Source organism: Mobula birostris, chromosome 18, assembly GCF_030028105.1.
Source record: "Mobula birostris isolate sMobBir1 chromosome 18, sMobBir1.hap1, whole genome shotgun sequence".
NCBI lineage: Eukaryota > Metazoa > Chordata > Chondrichthyes > Myliobatiformes > Myliobatidae > Mobula > Mobula birostris.
In genome coordinates, this window is record NC_092387.1 from 5,483,812 (window position 1) to 5,504,003 (window position 20,192).

Consider the following 20,192-nt stretch of genomic DNA (forward strand, 5'->3'; position numbering starts at 1 on the left):
CAATAAGACTGAAAGAGTGCAGAGAAAGTTTACAAGGATGTTGCCTGAGTTATAGGGAAGAGTCCAATAGGTTAGGAGAATGAGGGATATTTGATAGGGGTACAGTTCTGTTTAAGAGTTTTTGGCACATATATATAGTTAGGGTGACTAAGACTTTTGCACAATACTGTATTGTCAATCTGGAGCAGAGAGTGAGTTTGTAAATCTGGCTGGAGCAAATGATGTTGGGAATGTCAATGGTGGAGCGCTGTGGCAGGGGTGTAGGACAGGTGGCAGAGGAGTGCCAGAGCTAGGGCTGGCACAGGTGCAGACACACCCAGCCCTGACACACCAGGCAGGGTTATTTGATTCCAAACAATTGGTTTATTGATCATTACAGAATGTCTCTCTGGTGCTTCCCACTCCCTCCCCTCTCCCTTCCCCTTTCCCTTCCCCTTTTCCCAACCATGATTCCCCTCTTCCTGCCTCCTTCCCAACCATGATTCCCCTCTTCCTGCCTCCTTCCCACTCTCAGTCCACAATAGAATCAGGTGTATCATCACTCACATGAAATTATTTTTTTTGTGGCAGCGGTACAGTGTAGTACATAAAATTAGTACATTATTGTGCAACGGCCTTAGGCACTTTCGCTACACATGTGCCTAAGACTTTTGCACGGTACTGTATACAATATTATGAGGGGTATGGTAGGGTAAATACAAGCAACACACATCAAAGTTGCTGGTGAACGCAGCAGGCCAGGCAGCATCTCTAGGAAGAGGTACGGTCAATGTTTCAGACCTGAAACATCGACTGTACCTCTTCCTACAGATGCTGCCTGGCCTGCTGCATTCACCAGCAACTTTGATGTGTGTTGCTTGAATTTCTAGCATCTGCAGAATTCCTGTTGTTAGGGTAAATACAAGTTGGCTTTTCCCCTCAGATTGAGTGAGACTCGAACTATATATCATAGATCGAGGGTGAAAAGTGAAATATTTAAGGTGAATCTGCAGGTGAACCGTTATATTCAGGGGGTGGTCGGAACGCAGAGCAGGCTGACAGTGGAACTGGTGGATCCAGGTTTGATTTAAGAGAAGTCTGGATAGATACATGTATGAGAGAGGAAAGGTGGAATATGGCCCAGGTGCAGATAGGTGGAACTGGGCAGAAGAGCAGGATGATATGACCAGATGGGCCGAATGGCCTGTTTTTGTGCTGTAGTGCCCTATGACCCTATGACCCCACCATCCAGGCCGTGCTCTCTTCTCACTGCTGCCATTCACTGTGAATCACAGAGGCCTTCTACTGAAATTATCTCAAATGTTCAAGAATGAAACCACAGTCAAAGTAATAAGAAGCCTCCTAGAAAATCATAGATTTTATGTAGAAATGAATGGAATTAAGAGTAGGTGGCGTCCACAAAAGAACGGACTACCACGAGGATAAGTCCTGGCACCTCTACTATTTAATGTCTACACAAATGACCAACCAACCTTTCCTAACACACGCAGGTTTATCCATGCAGACGACCTATGCATAGCAAGACAAGCTAACTCCTTCCAAGAAGTTGAAGTGCGACTTACAGCAGTCCTCGAAGCAATGAAGCAGTATTATGAAAAATGGTCTCTGAACCCAAATCCTTAAAAAATTCAAGCGTGTGCATTCCACCTGAGGAATTGAGAAGCAGCTTGGAAACTCAAGATCTTCTGGTGCAGGAAGGAGCTCGAACACCATCCGACTCCAATTTACCTGGGCGTGACACTGGATAGGACACTCTCATTTGCCACCCACATCCAAAAACTCCATGGGAAAGTTGGCTCTCGCAATTCTCTCTTGAAAAAATTAGCAGGCACGAAATGGGGAGCTAATGCTCACACACTTAGATCAACTGCCCTAGCACTCTGCTATGCACCTGCAGAATACTGTGCACCTGTGTGGGGCAGATCAGCCCATGCAAAGAAAATAGACCCGTGCTTAACGAAGTCTGCTGAATAATCACGGGCACACTGCGCCCCACACCCACTAACATCATTTACAGCTCCCCTAGAGATCCGAAGACACACTACAACAAAAATTGAAAAAGGTAAACAGAACTCGGATCCATGGCACCCACTACATCATCATGTGCCAGTTTCCAACCGTCTAAAATCGAGGAAAAGCTTTGCTACAGTGGGGGAACTACCGCACGGAACATCCCCCCAAACATACAAGGTTGACCCCTGGCAACAAACAGAAGCCAGAACCCCACCAAACAATACAGTGCAAGACCCCACAGAAATGTTACCAGACAGGGCACTGCTTGACAGACGGAAGTGGTGCACTCTCAACAGAGCGAGAGCGGGAGTTTGTAGGACGGGAGACAATATGGTGAAGAGGGGTTTAAAGACCAGCGAATCCTGTGAGTGTGGTGAAAGGGTGCAGAACATTGAACATGTTCTGCGCAACTGCCCACTCTCACCTGATTTAGCTGACACCGACCTGCTCAACTTCAACCAAACAGCACTAGAGTGGCTGGCTGGTGTGACAAGCTCTGATGATGACTGCTGCCGTTGGGAGAGAGGTGCAGGAGCCTCAACTCCCACACCATCAGGTACAGGTATAGTTCTTACCTCCAACCATCAGGCTCCTGAACCAGTGCGCACTTAGCTCAAAGTTCAAAGTACATTTATTGTCAAAGCATGTGCACATACATTATACAACCTTGAGATTCATCTCCGTACAGGCAGGCACAAAACAAGAAACTCAAAAGAACCCATCAAGAAAAAAGGCCAACGAACACCCAATGTATAGAGGGAGGAAAAAAACACAAATTGTGCAAACAATAAAAACAATGGCAGATTCAGAATGAAAGTGAAACCAGAGATATGAAGCCCCGAGCAGCCGGAGCAAGCCCAGAGCCTCAGCCTCAGAACAGGCCCAACCCTGCCTTTTCAATCCATGACAGGGAGCGGATGGAGTGGAGTGCCTCGGGAAGGAACTCCTGCCAGCGGGAGACCGGCAGTCCCTTTGACCTGAGGGCTAAGAGTGTGGCCTTCCACACCGTGCCATTCTCCTTCTCCACCTGTCCATTCCCCCAGGGATTATAGCTCGTGGTCCTACGAGTTGCAATTCCCCTAGCCAGCAGGTATTGGCGCAGCTCGTCACTCATAAATGAGGACCCTCTGTCACTATGGATATAGCATGGGTATCCGAACAGAGTGAAGAGCTTGCGCAGGGCTTTTATAACTGACGTGGTAGTGGTGTCAGGGCAAGGGATAGTGAAGGAGAACTGCGAGTACTCGTCGATAACGTTAAGAAAGTACACATTGCGGTCGGTGGAGGGAAGGGGGCCCTTAAAGTCAACATTCAGTCGCTCAAAGGGGTGGGTGGCCCTGATTAGTTGTGCCTTTTCGGGTTGGTAGAAGTGCGGTTTGCACTCTGCGCAGACTTGGCAGTCCCTGGTCGTCGTCCTGATCTCCTCAAGGGAGTAAGGCAGGTTAAACGTAGAACATAGAACATAGAATAGTACAGCACAGTGCAGGCCCTTTGAACCACAATGTTGTGCCGACCCTCAAACCCTGCCTCCCATATAAGCCCCCAACTTAAATTCCTCCGTATACCTGTCTAGTAGTCTCTTAAACTTCACTAGTGTATCTGCCTCCACCACTGACTCAGGCAGTGCATTCCACGCACCAACCACTCTCTGAGTAAAAAACCTTCCTCTAATATCCCCCTTGAACTTCCCACCCCTTACCTTAAAGCCATGTCCTCTTGTATTGAGCAGTGGTGCCCTGGGGAAGAGGTGCTGGCTGTCCACTCTATCTATTCCTCTTATTATCTTGTACACCTCTATCATGTCTCCTCTCATCCTCCTTCCTCCAGAGAGTAAAGCCCTAGCTCCCTTAATCTCTGATCATAATGCATACTCTCTAAACCAGGCAGCATCCTGGTAAATCTCCTCTGTACCCTTTCCAATGTTTCCATATCTTTCTTATAGTGAGGTGACCAGAACTGGACACAGTACTCCAAGTGTGGCCTAACCAGAGTTTTACAGAGCTGCATCGTTACATCACGACTCTTAAACTCTATCCCTCGACTTATGAAAGTTAACACCCCATAAGCTTTCTTAACTACCCTATCCACCTTTGAGGCAACTTTCAGGGATCTCTGGACATGTACCCCCAGATCCCTCTGCTCCTCCACACTACCAAGTATCCTGCCATTTACTTTGTACTCTGCATTGGAGTTTGTCCTTCCAAAGTGTACCACCTCACGATTCTCCGGGTTGAACTCCATCTGCCACTTCTCAGCCCACTTCTGCATCCTATCAATGTCTCTCTGCAATCTTTGACAATCCTCTACACTATCTACAACACCACCAACCTTTGTGTCGTCTGCAAACTTGCCAACCCACCCTTCTACCCCCATATCCAGGTCGTTAATAAAAATCACGAAAAGTAGAGGTCGCAGAACAGATCCTTGTGGGACACCACTAGTCACAATCCTCCAACTTGAATGTACTCCCTCCACCACGACCCTCTGCCTTCTGCAGGCAAGTCAATTCTGAATCCACCTGGCCAAACTTCCCTGGATCCCATGCCTTCTAACTTTCTGAATAAGCCTATCGTGTGGAACCTTGTCAAATGCCTTACTAAAATCCATATAGATCACATCCACTGCACTACCTTCATCTATATGCCTGGTCACCTCCTCAGAGAACTCTATCTGGCTTGTTAGACACGATCTGCCCTTCACAAAGCCATGCTGACTGTCCCTGATCAGACCATGATTCTCTAAATGCCTATAGATCCTATCTCTAAGAATCTTTTCCAACAGTTTTCCCACCACAGACGTAAGGCTCACTGGTCTATAATTACCCGGACTATCCCTACTACCTTTTTTGAACAAGGGGACAACATTTGCCTCTCTCCAATCCTCTGGTACCATTCCCATGGACAACAAGGACATAAAGATCCTAGCCAAAGGCTCAGCAATCTCTTCCCCCGCCTCGTGGAGCAGCCTGGGGAATATTCCGACAGGCCCCGGGGACTTATCTGTCCTAATACATTTTAACAACTCCAACACCTCCTCTCCCTTAATATCAACATGCTCCAGAACATCAACCTCACTTATATTGTCCTCACCATCAGCAAGTTCCCTCTCATTGGTGAATACCGAAGAGAAGTATTCATTGAGGACCTCGCTCACTTGCACAGCCTCCAGGCACATCTTCCCACCTTTATCTCTAATCGGTCCTACCTTCACTCCTGTCATCCTTTTTTTCTTCACATAATTGAAGAATGCCTTGGGGTTTTCCTTTACCCTACTCGCCAAGGCCTTCTCATGCCCCCTTCTTGCTCTTCTCAGCCCCTTCTTAAGCTCCTTTCCTGCTTTCCTATGTTCCTCAATAGACCCATCTGATCCTTGCTTCCTAAACCTCATGTCTGCTGCCTTCTTTCACCTGACTAGATTTTCCACCTCACTTGTCACCCATGGTTCCTTCACCCTACCATTCTTTATCTTCCTCACCGGGACAAATTTATCCCTAACATCCTGCAAGAGATCTCTAAACATCGACCACATGTCCATAGTACATTTCCCTGCAAAAACATCATCCCAATTCACACCCGCAAGTTCTAGCCTTATAGCCTCATAACTTGCCTTTCCCCAATTAAATATTTTCCTGTCCTCTCTGATTCTATCCTTTTCCATGATAATGCTAAAGGCCAGGGAGTGGTGGTCACTGTCCCCGAGATGCTCACCCACTGAGAGATCTGTGACCTGATCCGGTTCATTACCTAGTACTAGATCTAGTATGGCATTCCCCCTGGTTGACCTGTCCACATACTGTGACAGGAATCCATCCTGGACATACTTAACGAACTCTGCCCCATCTAAACCCTTGGAACTAATCAGGTGCCAATCAATATTAGGGAAGTTAAAGTCACCCATGATAACAACCCTGTTATTTTTGCACCTTTCCGAAACCTGCCTTCAATCTGATCCTCTGTATCTCTGCTGCTACCAGGGGGCCTATAGAATACTCCCAATAGAGGAACTGCTCCTTTCCTGTTCCTGACTTCCACCCATACTGACTCAAAAGAGGATCCTGCCTCATTACCCACCCTTTCTGTAGCTGTAATAGTACCCCTGACCAGTAATGCCACCCCTCCTCCCCTTTTTCCGCCCTCTCTATCCCTTTTAAAGCACTGAAATCCAGGAATATTGAGAATCCATTCCTGCCCCGGTGCCAGCCAAGTCTCTGTAATGGCCACTACATCATAATTCCATGTATGTATCCAAGCTCTCAGTTCATCACCTTTGTTCCTGATGCTTCTTGCATTGAAGTACACACACTTCAGCCCTTCTACCTTACTGTCTTTACACCGTTTATTCTGCTTCTCTTTCCTCAAAGCCTCTCTGTATGTTAGATCTGGCTTTATTCCATGCACTTCTTTCACTGCTCTATCACTCTGGGTCCCATCCCCCTTGCAAATTAGTTTAAACCCCCCCGAACCATGTCAGTGAACCTACCTGCAAGGATATTTCTCCCCTTCGAGTTCAGGTGCCACCCATCCAATCTGTACAGGTCCCACCTTCCCCAGAAGAGATCCCAATGATCCAAAAATCCAAAACCCTGCTCCCTGCACCAACTCCTCAGCCACGCATTCAACTGCCATCTCCTCCAATTCTTACCATCTCTGTCACGTAGCACTGGCAGCAATCCTGAGAACGTCACCCTTGAGGTCCTGTTTTCGGCCTTCTGCCTAGTTCCCGAAACTCACACTCCAGGACCTCATCCCTCTTCCCGCCTATGTCGTTCCGGGCTTTCACGAAGTGGAGAAGTCGGGTGACCCCCGGGTGGTGAAGATCTACATGTAGGGCGTATAGCCGGTCGATCTGCGTGCCGACGCACGTTCCCCGGGATAGGGCATCAGAGGGCTCGTTGAGCTTCCCAGGCCTGTACATGATGTCATAGTTGTAGGTGGAGAGTTCGATTCTCCACCTCAGAACTTTATCATTTTTGATTTTGCTCTGTTGTTGGTTACTAAACATGAATGCAACTGAGCGCTGGTCAGTCAACAGGGTGAACTTTTTTCCGGCGAGATAGTGCCTCCAGTGCCTAATAGCTTCCACCATGGCCTGGGCCTCTTTCTCCACCATGGAGTGCTGAATTTCAGGGCCTTGAAGAGTACGGGAGAAGAACGCCACTGGTCTTCCCACCTGGTTGAGGGTAGCAGCCAGTACAAAGTCAGAGGCGTCACTCTCTACTTGGAAGAAAATGGCCTCATCCACCGCATGCATTGCTGCTTTGGCAATGTCCCCTTTTATGCGGCTGAAGGCCGCGTGGGCCTCGGCTGAGAGGGGGAATGTGGTGGACTTGACTGGGGGTGGGCCTCGTCTGCATAGTTAGAGACCCATTGGGTGTAATATGAAAAGAAGCCCAGACACCTTTTGGGAAGAGGAAGTTCCAACAGGGGGCGCATACGGTCGGGGTCAGGGCCAATGACTCCATTCTCCACGACACACCCAAGAATAGCAAGTCAGGCGGTCCCGAACACACACTTGTCCTTGTTATAGGTGAGATTGAAAGCTTTGGCCGCTTAGAAAAATTTTTGGAGGTTGTTGTCGTGATTCTGCCGGTCTTGACCGTAGATGGTGATGTTATCCAGATATGGGAGCGTGGCCTTCAGTTGGCACTGGTCCACCATCCGGTCCATTGCCCTCTGGAAGACAAATACACCATTCGTGACACCAAAGGGGACGCGCAGGAATTGATAAAGCCTGCCGTCTGCCTCGAAGGAGGTGTAAGTGCGGTCCTCCCAGCGGATGGGGAGCTGATGGTAAGCGGATTTTAGGTCTATGGTCGAGTACACCTTGTACTGTGCTATCTGATTAACCATATCTGCGATGCGGGGTAGAGGGTACGCGTCGAGCTGCGTGAACCTATTGATGGTCTGGCTATAGTCCACAACCATCCTATTCTCCCCGTTCCGAACAACCACCACCTGCGCCCTGCAAGGACTTGTTCTTGCCTCAATGACCCCCTCCCTGAGCAGCCGCTGCACCTCCGACTTAATGAAAGCTCTGTCCCCCGCGCTGTACCTCCTGCTTTTAGTTGCCACAGGTTTACAGTCGGGGGTTAGGTTGGCGAACAGCGGTGGGGGAGGGATCCTGAGGGTGGAGAGGCCACAAGTGGTGTCGGTAGTGTGGCTGTTGGCATGGTGTTGGGTGGGATGTGCGAGTCGGAGTGTGCGTGTGGTCAGTAGCGGGGTATGTGACGTATTCCTACAAAACTGAGGATTTCCGACAGTGATTGGTGGGAAGGGCCCATCGTACTCCATTGTCACGCTTTTCAGGTGGCTCTGGAAGTCGAGCCCCAACAGCACAGGGGCACACAGTTGAGGCATGACCAGTAACGTAAAGTCTCGATATTCTGTGCCCTGCACCACTAGTGTCGCTACACAACGCCCCCCGGATGTCTGTTGTATGCAACCCGGAAGCCATGTGACCCTCTGACTTACCGGCCGTATCGCGAGTCTACAATGCTGCACCGTGTCCGGGTGGATGAAATTCTCCGTGCTGCCTGTGTCAAACAGGCAGCTTGTCCTGTGCCCCTCCACCAGGATGTCCATCACTGACCTTGCGAGCTGGTGGGGAGCGCTTTGGTTGAGGGTCACAGAGGCCAGGGTTGAGTCGCTGTCTTGGTCCGGCGCAGTGGGGTGCCCCGTGAGCACCCGTTGGTCGTAGGCGGTGGGAGGTTGTGCGGACCAAGATGGCCGCCCCCATGTCTCACACGTGGTGGCGGTGTGTAGGGAAGGTGGCAGCAGGCAAGATGGCGACCCCCATGTCTCGCACGCGGCACTGCTCGATTCCGCTCGCGGTTTGGACTTACAGGTCTTGGCGAAGTGGCCCTTCTTTCCGCAGCTGGAGCAGGTAGCTTCTCAGGCTGGGCAGCGTTTCCGGGGGTGCTTCTCGAGTCCGCAGAAGTAACAGTTCGCAGACTCGCGACTGGCAGCAGCCAAGGTCGATTCGCCGGCGGGTTGCGGGGTCTGCGGCACCCACGAGGCCATCGGGGGATCGCGTGCCTGGAGAGCCTCAGAGTTGTGCAGAGCGGCCTCCAGCATGTCAGCCAGCTCGATTGCCAAACTTAAGGTAAGATTAGCTTTTTCCAGCAGCCGCTGGCGCACATACACTGACCTGGTCCCCGTGACGAAGGCGTCTCTCACTAGGAGCTCCGCATGCTGTTCTGTCGTCAGCCCCTGGCAGCCGCAGGTCTGCACGAGCGTCTGTGGTGCTTGGACAAACTCAGCACTCGATTCCCCAGGCCGCTGTTGCCATGTCACTAAGCAATGCCGCGCATAGACGGTGTTTACCGGCCACAGGTATTGTCTTTTGAGTGCGCTCATCGCATCGTCATAGCTCGGCTGGTCTCTGATCATCGAGTAGACCCGTGGACTGATCCTGGAAAGGAAAACTCTGCGCTTCGCTGTGGAGTCGGTCACTTCAATTGCCTCTAAGTATGATTCGAAGCAAGCCAGCCAGAGTTCGAAAGCGTTTCCAGCTTCAGGTGTTTGCGGGTTGAGGTCTAACTTGTCGGGTCCATGCTTTAAAATTACTGCGAGTAAAATTGATGCACCATCAATAACTCCGAAAGACTGGAAGTAGAGTAAATACTGAAAGGCTTTTATTAGCAGTAAAATGTGACCTCCAGCATGCTGAGACTGAGAGGAGGAGCAATGGCACAATCACCTTTATTCAGGGATCTGTGGGAGGAGCCACAGGAGCAGTCAGCAGAGGGGCGTGTCCAGACAGCTAACCCAGTTACAACATATATGTATATGGTTTATCAACCCTGCCTTTTCAATCCACCCGGAACAGGCCCGACCCTGCCTTTTCAATCCACCCGGAACAGGCCCGACCCTGCCTTTTCAATCCACCCGGAACAGGCCCGACCCTGCCTTTTCAATCCACCCGGAACAGGCCCGACCCTGCCTTTTCAATCCACCCGGAACAGGCCCGATCCTGCCTTTTCAATCCACCTGGAACAGACCCGACCCTGCCTTTTCAATCCACCTGGAACAGACCCGACCCTGCCTTTTCAATCCACCAGGCCTCACATTTCAATATCTAGACATTGGGTTGTTCTTCATTCTACCATCCAGGCCTTATCGCTTTGTTATGCTCTGAGTTTGGACCCTCTGCAACATTCCAGCCTGTACTCAACATTTCCAAATCAGCCTGGCACTCAGATCAATCAGACCTCGCTCTTGGTTTTGGTGGATGGACTCTGAAATTCCTCTGCTTTGCACACCCTGACTCCGACTCGAACATGTCTCAACCCCGCTCCGACCATGTCTCCTCGAACACGTCTGCACCTCACTCCGACCACGTCTCCTCGAACATGTCTCGACGTCACTCCGACACATCTCCTCGAACACGTCTGCACCTCACTCCGACACGTCTCCTCGAACACGTCTGCACCTCACTCCAACCACGTCTCCTCGAACACGTCTGCACCTCACTCCAACCACGTCTCCTCGAACATGTCTGCACCTCACTCCGACCACGTCTCCTCGAACATGTCTCGACCTCACTCTAATCACTTCTCCTCGAACGTAACTTGACCTCACTCCGACTTTGTACAGCACCTGCATGCCTCAGACCTCGAGTTAGCCTCAGCTTTGCTCAGCTCTTCATTGTTTGCAGTGATTGTTTACCTTGATAACTTACAGAACCAGTGCTTACTTGTACAGTGTTTAGTTGTATTTATTGCTGATTCCATAACCTATGGACTCGCTTTCAAGGGCTCTACAATTCATGTTCTCAACATTATTTATTATTTATTATTATTTTTTTCTTTATGTGTTTACAGTTTGTCTTCTTTTGCGCACTGATTCTTTGTGTGTAGATTTTCATTGATTCTATTGTGTTTCTCTATTCTACTGTGAATGCCTGCAAGACAACGAATCTGAGGGTGGGCTAAGAAATTTACTTTGTCCTTTGTCACAGAGTTTCACACACCTCGGAGATCCCCTCGGCTGAGAGATCCTTTCGGCAGCTTGATGCAGAGTAATACTAACTATCACTGCCCGTCTGGACATACCCCTCCCTCCTACACCGATGAGGGTGCAGGGGCTGTGCTGCCTCACTGTGCATGGGTCACTGTGATCATTTAAGAGACAGTGGAGGAGGTGCGCTGTGCCCACTGGGTGGACACGTAAAGCTCTCTTTTCCTGTGCCTCTCCAGCCGGCTTTAGTTTTGTTGTAGGTTCATTGTCTGCAGGCTCTGCCTCTTTCAGTCACGTGAGGTGAACTTTACTCGGCATTAATCACAACCTCTGGGACTCACAGCTCTTCAGCAACAGTGAAAAGTGGGTCACCTCCTATCAGAGGAATCTCAGTGAGTCTAATCAGCCCATCACACCCAAAGTGGCCCTTTAATTAATCCCTGCTATGTCACTATGGAACTGCAATTCTTTCTTGACTGTTTATCTAATTTTCCTTTAAAGTTATTAAAACTGCATCCACCCACATTGAGGATGAAGGATCAATGATATTTGCTGTATACATTTACATATTTTAGGAATTTGATGTGGTGTGTTGGTGTGACATGAGACAAAATACAACAACATTCAACTATTATAAAGAATAACAACATAAAATGACTTATATTAAAATAAAGTTAGAACCATGGGTACGTGGCCAAGTGGTTAAGGCGTTCGTCTAGTGATCTGAAGGTCGCTAGTTCGAGCCTCAGCTGTGGCAGCATGTTTGTGTCCTTGAGCAAGGCACTTAAACTGTCATAAAGGCGGTGGCTAGGAACGGACCCAAGTGTAAGACACAGACACTGAAGTACTAGGGACAGGACTAGGATACAGGGCGATGGCAAGGACATGGACAGGAAAACCAGGAACCTGGAACAGGACTGAACAAGAGAGCTAGGAGCCCAGGCTTCGACTCCGAGCCAGAGACTGGACAAGGAACCAGTACCTGGGTCTTGCCTCTGGCTCGGACCACAGAACTAGGCAAGGACAAGGCTTGGCAGGCAGGCAGGACGAGGCTAGAATCTTCAGGCTAGAAGCTAGAAGCTAGACACTTGGCTTGGCTTGGCAAGAGGCTCGAGGCTAGAGACTTGACTTGGCTTGGCAAGAGGCTCGAGGCTAGAGGCTTGGCTTGGCTTGGCAAGAGACCAGAGGCTGGAGTCTTCAAGCTTGGGGCTAGGCAGGAGGCTGGAGTCTACAGGCTCGAGGCTGGGCAAGAGACGAGGCGAGGCTTGGCAGGAGGCTGGAGACTTGAGACTAGAGGTTAGGCGAGGCTGGAGGTTGGAGACTAGAGGTGAGGCGAGGCTGGAGGTTGGAGACTAGAGGCGAGGCAAGGCTGGAGGCTGGAGGCTGGAGACTAGAGGTGAGGCGAGGCTGGAGACTAGAGGCGAGGCGAGGCTGGAGGCTGGAGACTAGAGGTGAGGCGAGGCTGGAGGCTGGAGACTTGAGGAGAGGCGAGGCTGGAGGCTGGAGACTTGAGGCAAGGTGAGGCTGGAGACTAGAGGCGAGGCGAGGCTGGAGGCTGGAGGCTGGAGGCTGGAGACTTGAAGCGAGGCGAGGATGGAGGCTGCAGGCAGGAGACTTGAGGCAAGATTGGAGGCTGGATGCAGGAGACTAGAGGCGAGGTGAGGTTGGAGGCTGAGGGTAGGGGACTTGAGGCGAGGCGAGGCTGGAGGCTGGAGGCAGGAGACTAGGGGTGAGGCGAGGCTGGAGGCTGGAGGCAGGAGACTAGAGGTGAGGCGAGGCTTGGCTCCTCCTGGGCAGGGTGCGGATCACCTGGGCAAGGTGCGGTACTCCTGGGTAGGGCGCGGATCACCACCTGACAGAGGCAAGGGACAGGAAGGGACAGAACCAACCCCAGGTAACGGCAAGACGGCCTGGCTGACCTGGGTGGAGGCAAGGGACAGGAAAGGAGCTAGGTACAGGGTGGCTCCAGGACAAGACTGCAAGACAAGGCAAGGCTACTGGCAAAGCAAGGAAAGACGAGAACTTCAGGCGAGGCGGGAGTTACCGGCAAGACAAGGCAGGGCTTCAGGCAATGCAGGACGAGAAAAGAACTTCAGGCGGGGCGAGGCAAGGTGAGAGTTACTGGCAAGACAAGGCAGGGCTTCAGGCCAGGAAACAGAAGGCAGGGGAAGGGATACAAGGAGTAAGGACAAGAACAATCCCGCCGCCACACCCTGGTCTCTGGAGGTATTTATGGTTTGAGTCAATGTTCCCCTGAGAACCATGGATATGGAATAAAATGTGGAAGAATAAATAAATGCCAGTGTGTATTTGCAATGTTAATAACATGATAAAAAGTGGTTTAAAGTGTTTGGACTATATTATATTTTTTTGTGTGACCGTATGTTCACTGCTGTCTTCTACATGTTGTATGTTCCTTGTGCTGTGTGTGACAGTTGGTACTGTGTTTTTTACCTTGGCCCTGGAGTAACGCTGTTTCATTTGGCTGTATTCATGGGTGTTCAGGTATGGTTGGGTGACAACCAAACTTAACTGGAGCTTTACAGTGTAATGCAGAGATGGGGTAATAGATCGAGGCGGTGGGGGTGGAGGTAACTTGAGTGGTTGATCAGATTAACTGCCTGGGGTAAGAAGCACTTAAAATGGCATGAAGTTTTTGTTTTAATAGCCCTATAGCACTTTTTAAAGCAAGCACAGTATATATTCCACCCGCTCAATTTTAAGCCAAAGATAGCAGGCAGGTAACACTCCTAATGTTGCTGTAAGGCTTAAAGTTAAATTTTCTCCATGTCCTGTTCAAAGGTATGCCCTCCCCTGATCATGGCTCCTTCATGGCAGAGGTGCCGTGTGCCCCATTCCAGGAAGGGTGGCTGTGGGGAGGGTGCAGAAAGCTTCACCTGGATCAGACGGTATGAGCTTGGGCTGTTTTCTCTGGGGTGGCAGAGGCTGCGGGGAGATCTGACATCAATATATAAAACTGTGAAAGGCATGGATAGACTGTTTTCCCCATAGAAATGTCAAGACCTCGAGCAGTTGTATTGAAGATGAGGTGGCATAGGGTAAGTTCAACTGAGATGTGCAGGACAAGTTCTTTTGTCCAGAGACCGGTGGGTGTCTGGAATGAGCTGCCAGGGGTAGTGAAGGTAGATAAAGCACTGGTTTTAAGATAGAAACAAGAATATGCAGGAATGGAAAGGCGTGGATCATGTGCAGGCAGAAAAGGTTTAGCTTAATTTGACATTGTATTCAGCAGAGACAGTGTGGGCCGAAGGGCCTGATTCTGAGCTACTGTTTTACACTCCGTGGCCACTTTATTAGCTACAGGAGAGGAGCCCAGTGTGACCTTCTGCTGCTGTAGCCCGTTCACTCCAAGATTCAACGTGCTGTGCGTTCAGAGATGCTCCTACACACCACTGTCGTAATGTGTGATTAATTGAGTTACTGTTGCAGTCCTGTCAGCTTGAACCAGTATGGCCATTCTCCTCTGACCTCTCTCTCACTAACAAGGCGTCTTTGTCCACAGAACTGCCACTTACTGCACTTTTGTTTTTATTTATTGCACCATTCTCCGTAAACTCTAGAGACCATTGTTCATGAAAATCTCAGATCAGCAGTTTCTGAATGGCTCAAACCTCCCTGTCTGACACCAAGTCATCCCATGGTCAATGTCACATAGATCATATTTCTTTCCCGTTCTGATGTTTGGTCTGAGCAACAACTGAACCTCGTGACCACGTCTGTGTGCTTTTATACAGTGAGTTGCTGCCACATGATTGGCTGATTAGATATTTGTATTAACGAGTGGATGTACCTAATAAAGTGGCCACTGAGTGTATGTTCTAATTATACAGCGTCTCTTCCTAGAACCTTCAGCAATCACTGACCCAGAGGAGAGGACGTACTTGACAATGCTTGTTCAGGTACTGGCTGATTCATGACATAATTCAGGCTGAAGGATAGGCACAAGAGATTCTGCAGATGCTGAAAATCCAGAGCAACACACACAAAGATTCTGGAGGAACTGAGCAGGTCAGGCAGCATCTATGGAAAGGAATAAACAGCTGATGTTTCAGGCCAAGATCCTTCATCAGGACCGGCCGGAGACATCAACTCTTTATTCCTCTCCATAGATTCCGCCTGCCTCATTGAGTTCCTCCTCCATTTTGTGTTTGTTGCTCAGCTTGAAGGATTTTCAGGCAGAATGTATGCCTCCCCATCTCCCCTCCACTGGTTACTGATTCACATTGTTTGTGTTGAACATCATCTACCAACAATTTGTCATTTCAAAAGTTAAATCACATTCTCTTCTTTGCTCCCTATCCCATCCCTCATCCTAATTTTGGTGATAGATTGGTTGATTGTTTTATCCAACGATAACAGCAAGACTAGTGGGGGAGAATTTATTAAAGTGGAAAATCCATACACTGGGGCAGTTCCACTCTCTGGACCTCAGAAGCCCGGGTCCAGTGGTTTGAGTAGTCATCACAAACTGGGGTCTTCCTTGGTTGCAGTGGGTAACCGTGACCTCTTCTGAGCCTTGTCATGCCCTTCCACGGTGTGTTGCAGAGCTGCCTTGCTGGCCGTTGGATCTCAGTGTTGATCTCATCCGTCCAGTCGGCCAGTCGGCCGGAACTGGCTTTGCAATAGGACAGGCAAGCCCCTACCTCCCCAGAACATGAGGCCCACTGGCTGCCCTCACCTGGTTTAGCCCACCTGTCAGTGGTGCACCGGGATGTGGCTGCTGTCACATGCAAACAGCATGAATAAGTTTGGAATCATCCACAAATTTAAAGCTTGACTTCAAACTTTAAATTAACATCCTTCCATACTCCCCCGCCCACCACTCTCTGCTCCTGCCCTGAGGCAGCTGACAGTCTGAATCTGCTACTTTAATCCACACTCTATCTCTGGGTTCCTTATCAAAGGCCATTTGAAGTTCATGTGAATTAATTCTCTTACATTATCTCTGTCTCCTCTGTCTGCTATGATTTAAAACATTCAATAAGATTGGTCAAGCAAGGCTTCTCCTTCCAGGATCCATACTAAATGCTCATTATTCCATGTCTCATCCTTGCAGTGATGAAGAGTAACTGTTGCAATGAGAAGTGACAGTCATGGGGAAGTGGAATTCACTCTTTAGCTTTCTCTCTGTTCTGGTACATAGAACATTACAGCACAGTACAGGCCCTTCGGCCCACAATGTTGTGCTGACCTTTTAACCTACTCTGAGATGGATCTAATCCTTCCCTTCTGCACAGCCCTCCATCTTCCTATCATTCATGTGCCTATCTAAGAGTCTGTAAAATGCCCCTACTGTACCCACCTGGACCACTACCCCTGGCACAGTGTTCCACGCATCCACCATTCTCTGTGAAGAAAACCTATCACTGATATCCCCTCCTAAACTTCCCTCCACTCATTTTTAAGGGCTGTCCTCTGGTGTTGGCCATTGCCATCCTGGGGAAAAGGTGTGGGCTGTCTGATCTATCAATGCCTCTGAGACAATTGAATTGAAGTGACAGAAACACATGACAACCAGACCCCCGAGGCCAAAGACCAATGCTGAGGCTGTTCAGTCAGTATGTCCGGAAATCAGAGGCCTGCTGGCTGCAAGTCTGGGCTAGGGACAAGAGGTGGGAGGCCATTGTCTGCAAATCCGAGAGTCTGGGGCCAAAGACTCTGGTGACAGTGTGTCCTGGGGCTGGAGAACTGTCTCTGTGTGTGAGTGGGAGGGAGGGAGGGGTCTGTCCTGGGGTTGGTGATCTGACTCTGTGTGTGTGTGAGAGGGAGGGAGGGGTCTGCCTGGGGTTCAGACCTGTCTCTGTGTGTATGAGTGGGAGGGAGTTTGGGGGGCTCTCCTGGGGTTAGAGAACTGTCTCTGTGTGTGAGTGAGTGAGAGGGAGGAGTCTGTCCCGGTGTGGAGACCTGTCTCCGTGTGTGAGTGGGAGGGAGGGAGGGAGGGGTCTGCCTGGGGTTCAGACCTGTCTCTGTGTGTGAGTGAGTGGGAGGGAGGGGTCTGTCCTGGTGTGAGAGATTTGTCTCTGTGTGTGAGTGAGTGGGAGGGTGGGAGGGAGGGAGGGGTCTCCTGGGGTTAGAGAACTGTCTCTGTGTGTGAGTGAGTGGGAGGGAGGGGTCTGTCCTGGTGTGAGAGATTTGTCTCTGTGTGTGAGTGAGTGGGAGGGTGGGAGGGAGGGAGGGGTCTCCTGGGGTTAGAGAACTGTCTCTGTGTGTGAGTGAGTGGGAGGGAGGGGTCTGTCCTGGGGTGGGGGATTTGTCTCTTTGTGGGAGTGGGAGTGGGAGTGATACAGTTAGGTTATATACTCTCTGTTGTGTTCTTTCTATTTATACATATCGTGCGTTACTAATAAAGAATCATGTTCTGAAAGAAACAGAATTTTTATTTACAGCAACAGCCAAACCACATTTTTACAGTACCATGTTCTCAATCATTCTATCATTTCTGCGCATGCTCAGAACTCTCTCCAATCACTTTCTGACAAGTTATATCACCATATCTTCCTTTCCTTGAAAGAAAAACAATTAGCAACATTGACCAAAGCAAATGCATAATTTAACATGTCTCTATCAGTCTCTCTGGGAGTTTACGAACATGAGTAGACCTTCTAAGTGGTTCACACAGTTCTTGTGTTTCATTTTTATTTCCATGTTTTGTCTGGTCTGCATCAGTTAACTGAAACTCTGAAGTTGGCTCTTTCTTGAGGTCTTTGCGATTTCTTCTTAACACTGTTCCTTCTTCTGTTTGGACCATGTATGATCTGGGTTGTACTTTAAGTACTGTAGCTTTCTGAGTCCATGTGTTCATCTTGTTTTGTATCCTCACTTCATCTCCTTGATGCAGTTCAGGTAATGGACGAGAACTCCTGTCAAAGTATGTTTTCTGCTTTGTTTTCTGTTCATCTTTCCATCTTTTCACTTGTTCACCTCCCTCTGTTCTCAGAAGGCTCTCATTCATTGACAGATTAGATCTCAAATGGTGTCCCATCAAGAGCTGAGCAGGTGAAAATCCACATTCAAGTGGAGTACTGCCATAGGCTAGCAAAGCTTTATAAAAATCACCTCCACTATCTTTTGCTTTGTGCATCAGTTTCTTGGTAATTTCTGCTGATTTCTCAACTAATCCATTGGACTGAGGGAAAAATGGACTAGATGTGGTATGAACCAAGCCCCATTCATAAGGAAAGTGTCTCATGCATTCACCATTGAATTGTGGACCATTGTCTGTGAAAACTTCATCAGGTACACCATGTCTGGAAAAACTGATTTTATGCATGTATTTACATTCTCTGCTGTTGTTCTGCTCAGACTACACACTTCAGGATACAATGAGTAGTAATCTGTTATTAATAGATCATCTTTGTTGTCAGTTACAAAAAGATCAACGCCTACCTTCTGATAAGGTTTCTGAGGACTAGGATGTGGATGCAGTGGTTCCTTAAGGTTGCTGGTTGGTATTTAAGGCATATTTGACAAGAAGACACCAGTTCTGAAATTTCTTGATTCATCCTGGGCCAAAATATCACTTCCCGTGCCCTTCTCTTACACGTTTCAATACCTGGGTGGTCTTCATGAATTTTCCCAAGCATTTCCTTTCGGAGACCTTTAGGAATCACAATTCTGCTACCGTTGTACAATATCCCATCCACAACAGACAGTTCTCATCTGTGGTTCCAATATTCTGTACGTCTGAGGTACAGTCATGCTTATTATCTGGCCATCCATCCATCACCAATTGTGTCACCTGACTGGGAATTTTGTTCTTCTCTGTCTCAAGATGCAGCAGTTTCAACTTTTCAGCAGAAACAGGTACAGTCTCTGTGATCATATCAACAAATGCCTGAACATGAACAGAATCCCTGTGAGTGTCTTTTGTTGTTGGATCCACAGCTCTGGAAAGTGTGTCAGCCGTGTACATGAATTTTCCAGATGTGTAAGACACATTCAATGCATATCTTTGCAATTTGATCACCATTCGCTGAATTCACAAAGGACGGTCGCTTAAAGGTTTGTGAAACAATGCAATCAGGGGCTTATGATCAGTTTCAACATCAATAGATTGCCCTGACACAAACTGATGAAATCTCTCACAAGCAAACATAATGCTGAGCAATTCATTTTCAATTTGGGCATACCTTGTTTCTGGATCAGATAATGAACGAGATGCATATGCCACTGGTAGCCATTCCTGATCTTGTTTCTGGAGTAATACTGCCCCGAGCCTGCTTGAGATGCATCACATGAGATTTTGACGGGTCTCTCAGCATCACAGAATTTCAACACAGTTTCTTTAGTGAGCACTTTCTTGAGATTTTGCCATGCGTTCTCCTGTTCATGATTCCAGCTCCATTCGTTTTTCTTTTCTGTTAGCTGCTTCATTGGAGCAAGCTGTTTCGAAAGATTGGGTATGAATCTTCCCATGTAGTTGACCACTCCCGTAAACCTTTGAACATCCTTTTTACATTACTGTCTTGGCATGTTCTCAATAGCAGAAATCTTCAACGGATCAGGACGCACACCTTCATTGCTGATGATATCACCCACAAAGGTAAGTTCAGTCACTCCTAGCTGACATTTGCCTTTATTCAAATTCAGGTTTGCCTTGCGTGTTGCCTTAAAGACTTGTCTGAGTCTGGTGTCATGCTCTTGTTTAGATGATCCCCAAACAATAATATCGTCCATGGACGTACCCACACCCTCAGTGTGCTCATACAGCATGTGAATGGTTTATGGTACACCTCAGGAGCTGATGCAATTCCAAACGGAAGCCGAAGAAAACAGTATCTGGCAAAAGGAGTGTTAAAGTTACACAACTTTGAACTCGGTTCATCTAGTTTAAATTGCCAGAATCCAGAGGATGCATCTAATTTACTAAAATACTTCGCATTAGCAAACTGTGACATAATTTCTTCACGAGTAGGCAATTTGAAATGCTCTCTTTTAATGGCTCGATTCAAGTCTCTTGGATCTAAGCAAATCCCCAGTTTTCCATTTATCTTATCAATAATGACAAGCGAATTGACCCATTCTGTTGGTTCATCAATTTTTTTCTGACTCTTAGCTGTTCCAATCTGTCAAGCTCTGTTTTCAGTTGATGACATAATGCAAAAGGTACTTTTCTACATGGATGTGCTAGGGGTTGCACTGTGTTGTCAATTTTAATGGTGTGCTCTCCTGGAAGATGACCAAGCCCTTTGAATAAGTCCT